We start from the raw sequence: 14,501 nt of genomic DNA on the forward strand, positions 1-14,501 counted from the left end.
TGACAAAAAAAACATGCATGTATACAACCACTTCTGAATGCTTATTGCATTTAAAGCTTAATCATGGGACTTCATCTCTTTGTAAACATCTCTCCCTGATTTCTAAGCACTTTAGTAATTTTCTCCATCTGATAGATTTCCATCACTTTCTCAATCCAAATGTTTTATGTGGGAGGTTCAGGTTTCAACCACTTGATAGTGATGCATTTAATGGCTGCTGTTAGTAAAATTTGCAAGAGGTATTTTCAGTTATTTCCTTTGGTTATTCATTCAGGGGCCACATACAGCCCAAAATGACCTGAAGTGGGCCGGATCATTAAAATAATAACATAAGAATATCTAAATAATATTAATTCCAAAATTTGTATGTCTAACTTCTATGTTTTAGAGTGAAAAAAGTAAAATTATATTGTCAAAATGTTTACATCTACAAACGATCCTTTAAAAAAATGTGAAAAACATTCATGTTTTTCATATTTTTACTGAGCATTAAATGTGCATTAAATGTGCTTAATGAATCACTTTCTACAGCTAATATGTGTCCTTTGTATATCTAGTCATAAATATGTATAAAAATGTTTAAATTTGTTACCTGTCTTTTCTTTCCCTACATAACCGAGATTCCTAATTCCCTACATAACCATTCCATTCTTTAAAACTCTTGCCAATAGTCATAGTTCTATTTAAAAAGAATAAAAAAATGCATCCATAGTTTATCAAAATAGACCCCTTAAAGAACATCTGAGCAAATTTTCACAGTTAGGAGACACTTGCAACCGCACTTTTAAAACGTTTAGAAAGAAAAGGAAAATTTAGATGTTAATTTTTGTTCCCTACATAACCATGCAGTTTTTCAAAATTTTATGGCAAAATATGACACTATAGCTTTTGTTTCTTTTTATGAGCTTCAAGTACTAGTTAATACCATTAAAATGATGTATTATTCATGTCTCTAGCTTAAATACTTTTTGAATTAGAGTATAAAATGTAGTCGGGCACTCCCTACATAACCGCGTGACTTGACCCATGAACAACCATGAACAAAATAAAATTAAGAAAAAAAAAAGTGCAATTTTAACAATTTATGCCATTCTTTGGCCTCAGCTTCTCATTTTCACATGTTCATTACAACTTACAGATCACAGTGGATCTACAAATACACAAAATGTTTAATAACAAGCAGAATATTCATACAATTACACTTAATTCTCTTCAGACATTTCAGATTGTTCATATTTGTTCAGGTTGTTCACATTTTTTGTAAAAGGCTAGTCTGTAAATATAAAAATTTTTGTGTAATTTTACTTGTTTTTACAATTTAAAAAAAGAGAAAAATTTGTGGTTTTCATTATTTATAGTTTATTTTGATAGTATTTTACTGGTCTGACCCACTTTAGATTGAATTGACCTATAATTATTTTAACATCCTTGATTGTGAATTTCTTCAGTGTAAGTTTTGGATTTCATTAATTCATCCCAGGGGCCGGATTGGAACCTTTGGCGGTCTGCATTTGGCCCCGCTCCGCATGTTTGAGACCCCTGCTCTAAACTATCTGGGATTAGCAGATACAGTTTTATATGTACACTACAAAGAAAAAGTTAAGGATATTTCTTTTTTTTGTTAGTTTTTGGTCATTTTTGCCATTTTGTAAAGAAAACTATGTCTGGTCATTAAAAAGTGTTTCAATTAAATCCTCACACAAAAGCATAAAAAGCGCTGTGCAAGAATCCCAACTGAAAAAAATAGCCCAAAATTAAAAAATATCCTTAACTTTTTGTTTGTAGTGTCGTTTTATGACAGTTTTATGGCTTTAACCACATTCTAAATAGTTTCTCCTCCAATCACTTCTGCAGAAACTTGCATTTTCCCATTTTCCTAACATTTCCAACCAAAGTTATTATCGTTAACGAAAACTAACGAAATGACGAAAACTAGAATTGTAAAAACATTTTCGTTAACTGATATAAATAAAAACTATAATTAAAAGAAAAAACGATAACTAACTGAAACTGTATTGCGTGTTTACAAAACTAACTAAAACGTATAAAAATTATGGATAAAATTCCCTTCGTTATCGTCTTTGTCAATGCGGGATTGATACTAAATTGATTTATTTTCGCTCTAGCAAATTTAGCTAGCGGCACCATACGACACTTCACGGTCCGTCACTTCTCGTCACTTGTGGTTTCCAGTCGTCTTTTCGTCCCCACTCTACCTGGAAACATGGAGACTAAAGCTGGGAGAAAGCAGCAGAGTCCTGTCTGGGATTTATTTGAATATGAAGAAGATAAAAGATACGACAAAATCAAAATTAATACTAAAACTAAACTAAAACGAAGCATTTACCAAAAAAATGAAAACTAATAAAAACTAGCAAACCTGCTCTGAAAATGAATTAAAATGAACTGAATTAGAGGAAAAAAAGTCAAAACTAAATGAAACTAAACTGTAATGAAAAATCCAAAACTATTATATATTATAAAAAAAAACAAAAAAAAAAACTATTATAACCTTGTTTCCGACATCATGCCACAGTATGAACACGCTCACAGCTCGTTGCATTGCAAGCATCCGTTGTTGCGACTTCATGCACCAGTTGTAAACAATAGCCAATTAAAGGCTTCTGCCTGTCAATTAATACACTATACTTCTGATTAAAATTATTAAATGTTTATATAATCAGAATAAATTGTCAATAACAATGCTTTTTTTTTCCCATCAAGTGTATTTAATTTTTTTAATGCCTCTGGACATCAAATTTAATGCTTTTTTATGCCATTTAAGGCCTTCATTTTCACCAAATCTATTTAATGCTTTTTAATGACCCGCAGAAACCCTGAAAAATCCACATTTTTTCATCTCTGTACTCAGACACATTCCATCTTCTCACTCAAAAATAATGAATGTTCGTAATACCAGTAGCAGGTGAATACAGTGGATTCAGTTCTAATTTACATTTCTGTTTTGCTGTTTTAATTCTGACACGTCGCATGCTTTTTGTTGTCATTGTTTGCAAATCCATATTTAGCTCACGGTCATTTGTATGTTACATGTTGCCTATAAACGTAGTCATCTTCTAATCAAATGTGTGTTTTCCTATAGCTGTGTTCAATCCTACTCATGTCTTTGATGCATGTCTGTCAGAGGTCTACCATCAGATAACATCCACAGCAATTAAAAGTAACACACTCTTTTCAACCCACTTAGACACACAACACACTTTTGGGTCATGAGCTACCAGTTGAGAAAGCTGGAAATGAATGGTTGCTGTTTTAAAAAAAAAAAAAAGAGCCATTTATTTTTTCTCCATCCGTTTTTTTTCTCCCCACATTGTCAGTGGAATGTGTTTACAGCTGCAGTGTTTGATAGTTTTTAGCATGTCCTTAGCAAAAATTCCATCATTGCTTTTCAGCGTATTGTAATTCAAGTGGTCCGAGGGGACACTACACTTCTGCATTCATTCCTTTCCGGTGTTTTCTGGTTGATGAAAATCTACTGTGCTTCGCAAAATCTACCTAACTCCAATAAAAATGCATAGAATATCAAGGGATATCTCATCAGGGACGTTCATGCACATGTTCTGGTACTGCCACCTTTTACAAAGTTATTGGAGCTCAATTCACTCTTTCACTCAATCAGTCTTGGACTTCCGATTTGATTTAAGCAGCAGTTTATATTTACTAAATGATACATATAATTTACAGTTAGATCGTAAAAAACGTAGGATACTAATTTTGATCACTTACTTGGCAAAGAAATGCATACTTTTATTTTGGAAGAATGACTCCCCTCCATCTTTTAAGATTTTCCATGATCAGCTGTCTTCTTTTTTACCTTTAGAAAAACTGACTTTGGATAAATATAATCGTGGCCATCTCTTTAATGAATTTTGGTTGCCTTTACTCTCTGGTACAGAGAAAGTTGGAGTTCGTACATCATGAATACTGCCCTATTACTGCTACACTATATTACCAAAAGTATTTGCTCACCTGCCTTGACTCACATATGAATTTCAGTGCCATCCCATTCCTAGTCTATGGGGTTCAATATGATGTGGGTCCACCTTTTGCAGCTATAACAGCTTCAACTCTTCTGGGAAGGCTGTCCACAAGGTTTAGGAGTGTGTTCATGGGAATGTTTGACCGTTCTTCCAGAAGCGCATTTGTGAGGTCACACACTGATGTTGGACAGAAGGCCTGGCTCTCAGTCTGCGCTCTAATTCATCCAAAGGTGTTCTATGGGGTTGAGGTCAGGACTGTGTGCAGGCCAGTCCAGTTCATCCACACCAGACTCTGTCCTCCATGTCTTTATGGACCTTGCTTTGTGCACTGGTGCACAGTCATGTTGGAAGAGGAAGGGGCCGGCTCCAAACTGTTCCCACAAAGTTGGGAGCATGGAATTGTCCAAAATGTCTTGGTATGCTGAAGCATTCCCAGTTCCTTTCACTTGAACTAAGGGGCCGAGCCCAGCTCCTGAAAACAACCCCACACCATAATCCCCCCTCCACCAAACTTTACACTCGGCACAATGCGGTCCCACAAGTATCGTTCTCCTGGCGACCGCCAAACCCAGACCCGTCCATCAGATTGCCAGATGGAGAAGCGCGATTGGTCACTCCAGAGAACACGCCTCCACTGCTCTGGAGTCCAGTGGCGGCGTGCTTTACACCACTGCATCCGGCGCTTTGCATTGCACTTGGTGATGTATGGCTTGGATGCAGCTGCTCGGCCATGGAAACCCATTCCATGAAGCTCTGTACACACTGTTCTGGAGCTAATCTGAAGACCACATGAAGTTTGGAGGTGTGTAGTGACTGACTCTGCAGAAAGTTGGCGACCTCTTCGCACTATGTGCCTCAGCATCCGCTGACCCCGCTCCGTCAGTTTACGTGGCCTACCACTTGGTGGCTGAGTTGCTGTCGTTCCCAAACACTTCCACTTTCTTCTAATACAGCTGACAGTTGACTGTGGAATATTTAGGAGCCAGGAAATTTCACGACTGGATTTGTTGCACAGGTGGCATCCTATCACAGTTCCATGCTGGAATTCACTGAGCTCCTGAGAGCGACCCATTCTGTCACAAATGTTTGTAAAAGCAGTCTGCATGCCTAGGGGCTGGATTTAATACACCTGTGGCCATGGAAGTGACTGGAACACCTGATTCTGATTATTTGGATGGGTGAGCCAATACTTTTGGCAATATAGTGTATTTATGTTACAGCATGCACCACTATGCTCATGCTTATGTTGTTACCCTTATTACTGTTATTATTGTGATGATGATGAAGATTATTATTATTATTATTATTATTATTATTGTTATTATTATTATATATTTAGACTTTTATGTTTTTTGCCTGTTATTTTTGAGTGTGTTTAGTTGGTTTATTCCTTCAGGGGTGGAGGATGGGAAGAGTACACAAAGGAGAATTGCAAAAAGTAAGACTCAGTATCACTATGTTTGTACTGTATCTGAATGATTTTCTTTTGTGAAATAAAAAGATATTTAAAAAAAAAAAAATCTACTGTGTGACGCAAGCTTCTGTCTAATCACAGGCACTTTCACACGGGCGGGGGGCCGACTATGTGTGTGACAGCTGTAAACACTGGTTACTGCTCAAACTGTATGAGAGACAAATGTGTCTCAGCATAAAGCCCTGGGAACACAGCTTCAGTGTTCTATAACAGCATGAAACACTGTCAGATTCATCTATATTTATATTTAATCTTTTGGACTGAGAGGAGAAGGAAGGTGTTTATTACCCCGACCCCCGAAGGGAAGGCAAGGGGTGTTGTTTTTGGTTCAGTTCGGTTGTTTTTTAACACTCTAGCAGCAAAACTGTTGGCTGAATTCATACTAAATTGGGTTTATAGATTGCCAGTGAACCAGAATAGATGTGATTACATTTTGGAAAAGGTAGGTCAAAGTTCAAATTTTTTATGAATTTTTTTAAATGTTTTTTTTTCCATTTACTTATAATGGGTGAAATTTCAAATGTCTGTAGCAGTAAAACTATTGGTTGAATTCATACCAAATTTAGTTTATAGATTGCCAGTGACCCAGAATAGATGTGATTACATTTTGGAAGAAGCAGGTCAAAGTTAAAATTTTTTATGAATTTAAAAAAAAAAATAAAAAATTTCCCCATTTATTTATAATGGGTGAGATTTCAAATGTCTATAAAAAAACAGCAATTTTGTTTTAATTTACTTCAGACTTGGCACATATATAGAGGCAATTGATATGCTGACATCAGCACATGCATAGACATGATGACACCAGCTGGATCGATGCCAAAATAGGCTACAATTCGTGCGAGGCCTGGCACCGCTGGTTTGCAGATTCTTTCGGGTTTTTTTAATCTGAGCTTTAACCACACAGAACATACTGCTGCTTGTCTTTACGAAACAAAAACATTACGACTCGCAAAATATGCCATATGCTTTCATGTCATCCATGGGATGATGACATCTCCCTGGCCCCAAATTTAAAAAAAAAAAAAAAGAAAGAAAGAAAGGTACTTCATGTTAGTTTTCATTTTTCTTCAGCTGAATTCACAGCAAATTGAGTTTAGTCAGAATCAGACAACAACAGACAAGTCAGCTAGACAACAGACAGAATAGAAAAAGACACCACTTCAATACATAACGAATAAAGTGTAGCAAGTTTGGCAGAAAAATAGTGAGGTATGCTCCACCAGTAAAAACATGATGGATGTACAAATGGACAGACAGACCTGCAGACTGTCTACTGTGGACGATAAAAACTGGAGAAAATATTTCAATCAACAACAAATGTTTCACATTGATGTTGAAGAACACAGTGTACAACTGATGGTACCGTTCCAGTGTTTCTCTGTTGCACTACTGTTAAATTAGCCTTGGCTACAATCTTGTGTATTCACATAATACGTTCATTAATTAGATTAGGTTAGATTAGATTAGATTAGATTAGATTAGATTAGATTAGATTAGATTAGATTAGATTAGATTAGATTAGATTAGATTAGGGGATTACTGCTGTGTGTAACCAGACATAAAAAGAGGAATGATGTCTAAAAACAAAATTATTCCAACTTGGGCAACAGTGAATAACATAACAAAACTAGTGCTGTCAAACAATTAAAATTTTTAATCAGATTAATCATAGGGTTGCTGTGGATTAATGCAGATTAATCACAATTAGATATTATTCATTTTTAATCTATATTAATCACATTTCATCTGGCATGAGCAAACAGACAAAAGACAGAAGGGAATAAATATGCACTTCATATGTTTGTCATCAACTGGGTGATGTGTTAGCCGAAGTGCTAGCAGAATTCCAGACTAACATATACTTCCTGTTAAAGTGGTGTTTTAAGATGGAAGTGCTTCAGTGAAAAGAAAACTCCTTCCTGCAGAGTGTGTATAATACTTTATGTAAACTGTTCTGTCTTGGGTTTTTTTCTCCTCATATTTCCATCCAGAGGGCCAACGTGTCATTTAGCATCTTCCATCTTTATGGGCTGGTTCTGCTGCCTGTCACTACTGGATCAACTGCCCATTTGTACATGTGTGACAGTAACTCTGCGTGGATAAACTGCCCCAAATGCACTTCGTTAAAATTTTTAATCAGATTAATCATGATGATAGATTAATCCTGTGGTTCCCAACCTTTTTTGTCTCATGACCCCATTTTAACATCACAAAATTTCTGGCAATCCTAGACATTCTGAGACATTTTTTTGCTCAAATTAATTTGTTTTTGATCATGTAATAGTTTGCTATACTATGTTGCAAATAAACGTTAATTTTACATGATATTTAGTCTATATAATGTATATTATTGTGGACGGAGGCAGTAAAGCCAGGTGTAGATTACTGCACAAAGTGAGAATTTGATTTTCCTTGGTCAGGATATGTACAGTCAGTCCAGCTTGGATTTACAAGGCTGACAATTAATACTGAACAAACAAGAACTCAAACTGTGAATTATGAAAGAGCTGCAGCATCTGAAACTGACCACAATGAACATTTGACAGATAAACAGAAGCACAGTGCTTCAGTTTCAGACTCACAGTTTGTCATGTCTTTTCTGGATTGGGATTGTCTCTGTCAACTCACCATATATTTTTTATATTAGTAAGTTTTTATTTTTTATTTTTTTTTTATCAATTACTAGAAATTTCAGACAACCCCATTTGAATTCCAGGCGACCCCACATGGGGCCCCAAAGTTGAAAAACACTGGATTAATCCATGTTGACGTGTTATTTTTGACAGCCCTAAACATAACATAACATGACATGACATGACATAAACATATCCTATTAGGGGAAATTCACTGGTCAAGGCAACAACAGAATAAAGTGCAAGAAAAAATGTGCATGCATAAAGATTTTAACCCTTTCATGCATGAATTATAAGAGCCTTAATTAAGATTTTTTTTTTTTTTTTTTTTACCGTTTTTATTCCTCTAGGCATTGAAAAAATAACGTGACTGACATATTTTTATGAACCTCTTTTTCATTTAGTTGCAAAAATGTCCTTTCAGCTGGACACCATGCACTTAATTTTTGAAGAGAAGAAACGTATTTACTGATATACTTTGAAAACAATGAAATAAAAACATTTTTAATGTAGCTAATCTGATGTTTTCTCACATTTTAACATACTCTAATACTGGTCACTACTCACTCCGTGGAGATAATATGCAAAAAAAGAAAGCTTTTTGTTTAACCCATAAAAATCCAGTGCTACTTTTGTCATCATTATGTTTAAAAAAAAAAAAAAACCTGTTAATTACAGTCTAATAACAACAACAAGCAACTGATTTACACCAAACATGTTAGTGCAGATCAAATTTATGAAGAACAGCAAAGTTACAGTAATTTTATGAACTGCAGTGTATGGGATGATGCATGAGCGTCCACTGTGTTGGCAGATATGGAACTAAAATAACAAAATCCATGAAAAGAACAGCTGTAAAATAGCTGCCCACTGTAGTGACCACTGTGCATGAAAGGGTTAATAATATGCATAATATGTCCCTCAATAAATAAATATACAAATACTAATTTACCACAGACACACAACATATACACATATGATCTATTTTATCCCTTCTTTCCTCGCGTAACTTATAGAAAAGGTTTTTTTTCATTCTGAGCGCAGGGGCTTCTGCCTGTTCCATATATTTATCTGACCCTGAATTGTGATCAAACAGTGAATTCCAAAACATGACAGAATCTGTCTCAGTGCCAGATGGGCCACGTGCCTGCACTACTACTGGCCTTCCACTGCAAATCTGCTCCTACACAACAAATATAAGCATCTGAAATCTGAAAAATATATGTTAGGGCGGCCATGGCTCAGATGGTAGAGTGGGTCATCCAATAACTGAAAGGTTAGCAGTTCAAATCCCACTCTGTCCTTGGGCAAGACACGTCACCCTCCTTGCCTCCAGTGCTGCCACTCACACTGGTGTATGAATGCGTATGAATGTTCAGTGGTGGTCGGAGGGGATGTTGGTGCAGATTGGCAGTCACGCTTCCGTCAGTGGATACAGATGAAGTCATGAGAATTTATTTGCCATGAGAAAATTTATATAATAGAAAATGTTTTTATTCTATGTGACCTCCTTCTTTCTCAATAACTGCCTTCACACGCTTCCTGAAACTTGCGCAAGTGTTCCTCAAATATTCGGGTGACAACTTCTCCCATTCTTCTTTAATAGTATCTTCCAGACTTTCTCGTAATAGTTTTGCTCATAGTCATTCTCTTCTTTCCATTCTAAACAGTCTTTATGGACACTCCAACTATTTTTGAAATCTCCTTTGGTGTGACGAGTGCATTCAGCAAATCACACACTCTGACGTTTGCTTTCCTGATTACTCATATGGGCAAAAGTTTCTGAAAAGGTATGGATAATAGTGTTAGGTATGATTATGACATCAATATATGTTTGGTTTCAAAACAATTGACGTAGTGCCTGCTGAGAAAAAACAACTAAATATTCATTGTAAATTTTGCTTCCCCACCCTATATTACTTTCGTTTTTTTCTAAATGCTTAGTTTTAGATCAGTTTTAGTATTAATTTTAGTTTTGTCGTATCTTTTATCTTCTTCACCGTCGTATTCAAATAAATCCCAGACAGGACTCTGCTGCTTTCTCCCAACTTTAGTCTCCATGTTTCCAGGTAGAATGGGGACCAGAAGACGACTCTAAACAAATGATGACAAGTGACGGACCATGAAGTACCGTATGGTGCAGCTAGCTAAAATTGCTAGAGCGAAATAAATGGATTTCGTATCAATCTGACATTGACAAAGATGAAAACGAAGGGAATTTTATCCATAATTTTTATACGTTTTAAGGCGGCCATACACTGCGATTATTTCGATCATTGCATGCAGCTCCATCTCAAACTGTGCGAATCAATCGTAAAGTCAGGCTCACGATTCATGTTGTCACACTGTACAGACCGACGCTCGTATGCGTCCTGACTGCTCACACTGTAGGACCATACACCAGAGGACGCACGGCACGTTCCAGTGTTGTATCCAGAAATACAACGTTAAAATACCAAGGAATCCGGAAGTGCATAGATGATTGTGTATTGGCGTGAGTCACTAAATGGTAGTGCTAAACAAAAATAGGACCAATGGCCCTGTAGCTTAGCGGCCAAATTCAAAGCTTTGCAAAATGTATCTAGATGCCAGATGACACGTCACCCTCCTTGCCTCCAGTGCTGCCACTCACACTGGTGTATGAATGCGTATGAATATTCAGTGGTGGTCGCAGGGGATGTAGGTGCAGATTGGCAGTCACGCTTCCGTCAGTGGATACAGATGTAGTTTACCACCACCAGAGGGAGCATGTGTGAGCGAATGAAAAATGGAGCCACTATGCACGCTTTGAGTATGTGTTCATAGAAAAGCGCTATATCAGGGGGATTAAGACATTTGCTGATCTGTATGACAATGGCATATTCATGTCTTTTACCAATCTTATTGATAAGTATCAGATCCAAAACAGAGACTTTTTTCGCTACTTACAAATTCGTGACTTTTGTCCCAAATGACACCTCAGTTTCCTAATGCCCCAGAAATAAATCCATGTGACTCAATTTTAGAACGTCCCCAAGCACTGAAGGGAATCATTTCAACGCTATATAATACATTTCTAAATATTCAAAATTAATTTTCCTCAGTTTTAAAAGGAGAATGGGAAACTGAGTTAAATTTAACAATTTGTGAAAGTCTATAGTTTAGCATTTTAAAGAGGGTTCATACATCTTCCGTCTGCGCTAAACAGTCATTTATGCAGTGTAAAATTTGACATCGCTGTTTTTGGACCAATCAAAAGATGGCACAGATTTTCTCTGATGTAAATCCAAACTGTAACCGGTGTGGTGCTGCTCCTGCTAATCATGTTCACATGTTTTGGTCTTGCTCAAAACTTAATACTTTTTGGAATTATATTTTTGCTTTGATTAGCACGGCTTTGGGTAAATCAGTGCAACCACGCCCCCTACTGGCAATTTTTGGAGTTTCCTCTCCTGCACTGGGATTATCCAAAGCCTAAAGTGACTCGATAGCTTTTTGTCACTATTAGCCCGTCGTATGATTCTGTTTAAGTGGAAGGAACCTCTGCCACCCACTTTTGTGCAATGGGTGCATGATTTACTTTTCTTTTTAAAGCTGGAAAAGATTAAGTTTTCTGTTTGTGGACAAATTAATTTGTTTTATCAACAGTGGAATCCTTTTTTCTCTACTGTCAACAAGACTGTCGTGCTGTCACCTACTTCCTTTTATGGAGAAATGCGCTGTTGGTTTGCATTGTATTGACTCAGCCCTGAGTATTGTAAAGAGGAGTTGACGTTATTTATCTTGTTGCCTTTTTTTTTTTTCGGGGGGGGTGGGGGGGTTGGTACGTTTGTTGTATGGTTTGTTTGTATATGTTGTGTCTGTGTGGTTTCCTGTGTATGGGTACATGTTTGTGTAAATGTATAATTTGAAATAAGAAAAAAAGAATTAAAAAAAAAAAAAATTGCTCAATCAGGTCAGCTTTCTGAACTATGCTACATATTGGCTTTTTAACATTTTTGCTTACATTTATGGGCATTTTCACATCATATGACACAAAATTCTTTCATATTTCTTGCAATAAACGAGTTCTGAAGATTTTACTTTTGCCAATTTATGATTAATGTTTTTTTTTTTAATATTACAGGTGAATGAAATGGCTTCAACTAGAAGATCTTGCAAAAATAAGCCTGACGTATTCTGCTACATCTGCGGTGAATACATAATAAATAATAAATATATCCTGTTAGAAAATGATTTTTTTTCTCTTAAAACCTATTTTGGGTGAGAACTATATAAAAAATCAACTGATAAAGTCACAAAAATGTAATCAATTTTGTGAGAAGATCAAATCTTTCAAAATCAAATTAGCAAAAAAAAACGGACCTGACTGAGAAAAACAGATGTCAATTTTGGATTTAGCGGTGCAAAATGGTCCTAATTCAGTTGAAAAAACCTAGACAACTTGCAAAAACCATTTTTTGTAACCCAGTGTAATGGATCCACTGTGCACGCTTTGAGTGTGCGTTCATAGAAAAGTGCTACATAAATGTAATCCATTATTATGTGATCCATTATAGAAATGAACAGCTGATGGATGTTGACTTACAGTACTATAGGTAGAACATACAGCGATCAGTCCTAAACATTAGCTGTAAATCTCCAGTGCTTCTTACTGTAAATATTATACTTCCATACTCCAGGTGTTAACATAAGCAAACCAATCAAACCAGTAAAACCTCCCCACCTACAGGACGTTTGGTGGGAGCAGAGTGCATACAAGGGCGCATCATAGAGAGGACTGGATGTCACATAAAATAAGCTGTTCACCTCCTCCTCTCATCAGTCCCCTCTGCTGAAATCCCTGTGCTTACCCATAATTCCCCTTCATCTGATTTTAAAATGATCTTTGCACAAAGTGTGAGCACACACTCCACTTCACAGGTTAACACATTTACCGGCTCTGAATGCAGAAGGTATCAGACTACAGGCATACGCAGCGTGTTTCTGCTCACATGTATTTATGCATCTCAAATAGCTTTACAGACTTTACTCACATCCATTTAGAAACACATTTAGGAAACATGAATTTTTTTTTTATGTATAGGTAAGACCTGAGAGTTGAGCATCAAACTGCCAGATGGTCAAATGAATTCATGTGTGTCCGTGTGAACAAACACATACAAATACAAATACGTGATACTTGGTCTTTGCATGCATGAGTGGGAGTAAGGGTGTGTATGTATGTGTATGTGTGTGTGTATGTGTGTGTGTGTGTGTGTGTGTGAGCTGCAGACAGAAGCAGAGAGAGGGTATGTAGCGAGGTGCATCTGTGCATGTACATGAAAAGTGTAATGAGATTTGTGGAGAACTTCTCCGGAGAGGAACACTTAATGACAGCCTCTGTCCCCAAGCTCCAGTGCATTTCAGAGAGGGAACCGGAGACTTCCTAGAGCCACTGCTCTCAACGCTGAGGGAAACTCATTAGTTGTGTGCAGAAACCAGAGACAGCCAGTGGAAGTATCAGAGGGGACAGGAGGACACCAGCCATGTCCCAGTTCAGAGCCCGGAAAGAAGGTATATGCCCCTGCAGAACTGAGGGCTGAGCTCAACTCCTGACTCTGAAAGTGGGACAGCGTATGTTTACTGTACAAAGCAAAGCCAAGATACGGTAAAGGACCAGAGAGAGGAACATATATGAGGATATGATGGAATATGTACACTGCAAGGTTATTATCATGAACGAAAACTAACGAAATGACAAAAACTAGAATTCTAAACACATTTTTGTTAACTGAAATAAATAAAAATTTGAATTAAAAAAAACAAAACAAAAAAACAATAACTAACTGAAACTGTATTGTGTGTTTACAAAACTAAATAAAACGTATAAAAATTATGGATGAAATTCCCTTCGTTTTCGTCTTTGTCAGCGTTGGATTGATATGAAATCGATTTGTCATGTCTTTTATGTATTGTGATTGTCTCTCTCTCAACTCACATAATATTTTTTATTAGTAAGTTTTTATTTTTATTTTATCTTTTATTTTTTTTATCAATTACGAGAAATTCCAGGTGTCCCCATTTGAATTCCAGGCGACCCCACGTGGGGGCCCAACCCCAATGTGGAAAAATAGTGATTTAGAAAATGATGAAAACTAATGAAAACTTGAAAAACCTGCTCTAAAAACTAATTAAAACAAACAGAATTAGAAAAAAAGTCAAAACTAAATTAAACTAAACTATAATGAAAAATCCAAAACTATTATAACCTTGATACACTGTTAAAAAAAATCTGTAATTTAACAAAATTTTCACTGTTTATTTTACAGATTTTTCCTGTCTTTTTTAAAATACAGGAAAAATCAATGAAATGACAAAAATAGACTGTGATTTTATGTGTCAAATGTAAAATAACATGAAAAAACTGTA

The 14,501-nt window shown here is 36.3% G+C and overlaps 1 protein-coding gene and 1 long non-coding RNA gene across 2 annotated transcripts in view; both read right to left on the reverse strand.

The window, feature by feature from the left end:
- LOC115430264 (laminin subunit gamma-1-like) overlaps window positions 1–14,501 on the reverse strand; it is a 312,548-nt gene that overhangs the window by 62,496 nt on the left and 235,551 nt on the right. The gene's annotated exons all lie outside the window — the stretch shown is intronic.
- On the reverse strand, window positions 10,769–12,635 carry LOC115430265 (uncharacterized). The gene is made up of 3 exons (XR_003936909.1): window positions 12,615–12,635; window positions 10,987–10,990; window positions 10,769–10,923 (listed from the first exon to the last, which is right to left on the reverse strand). It is a non-coding gene; the product is annotated as an uncharacterized LOC115430265 (long non-coding RNA).

Source organism: Sphaeramia orbicularis, chromosome 12 (assembly GCF_902148855.1).
Source record: "Sphaeramia orbicularis chromosome 12, fSphaOr1.1, whole genome shotgun sequence".
In the NCBI taxonomy this organism is placed as follows: Eukaryota; Metazoa; Chordata; class Actinopteri; order Kurtiformes; family Apogonidae; genus Sphaeramia; species Sphaeramia orbicularis.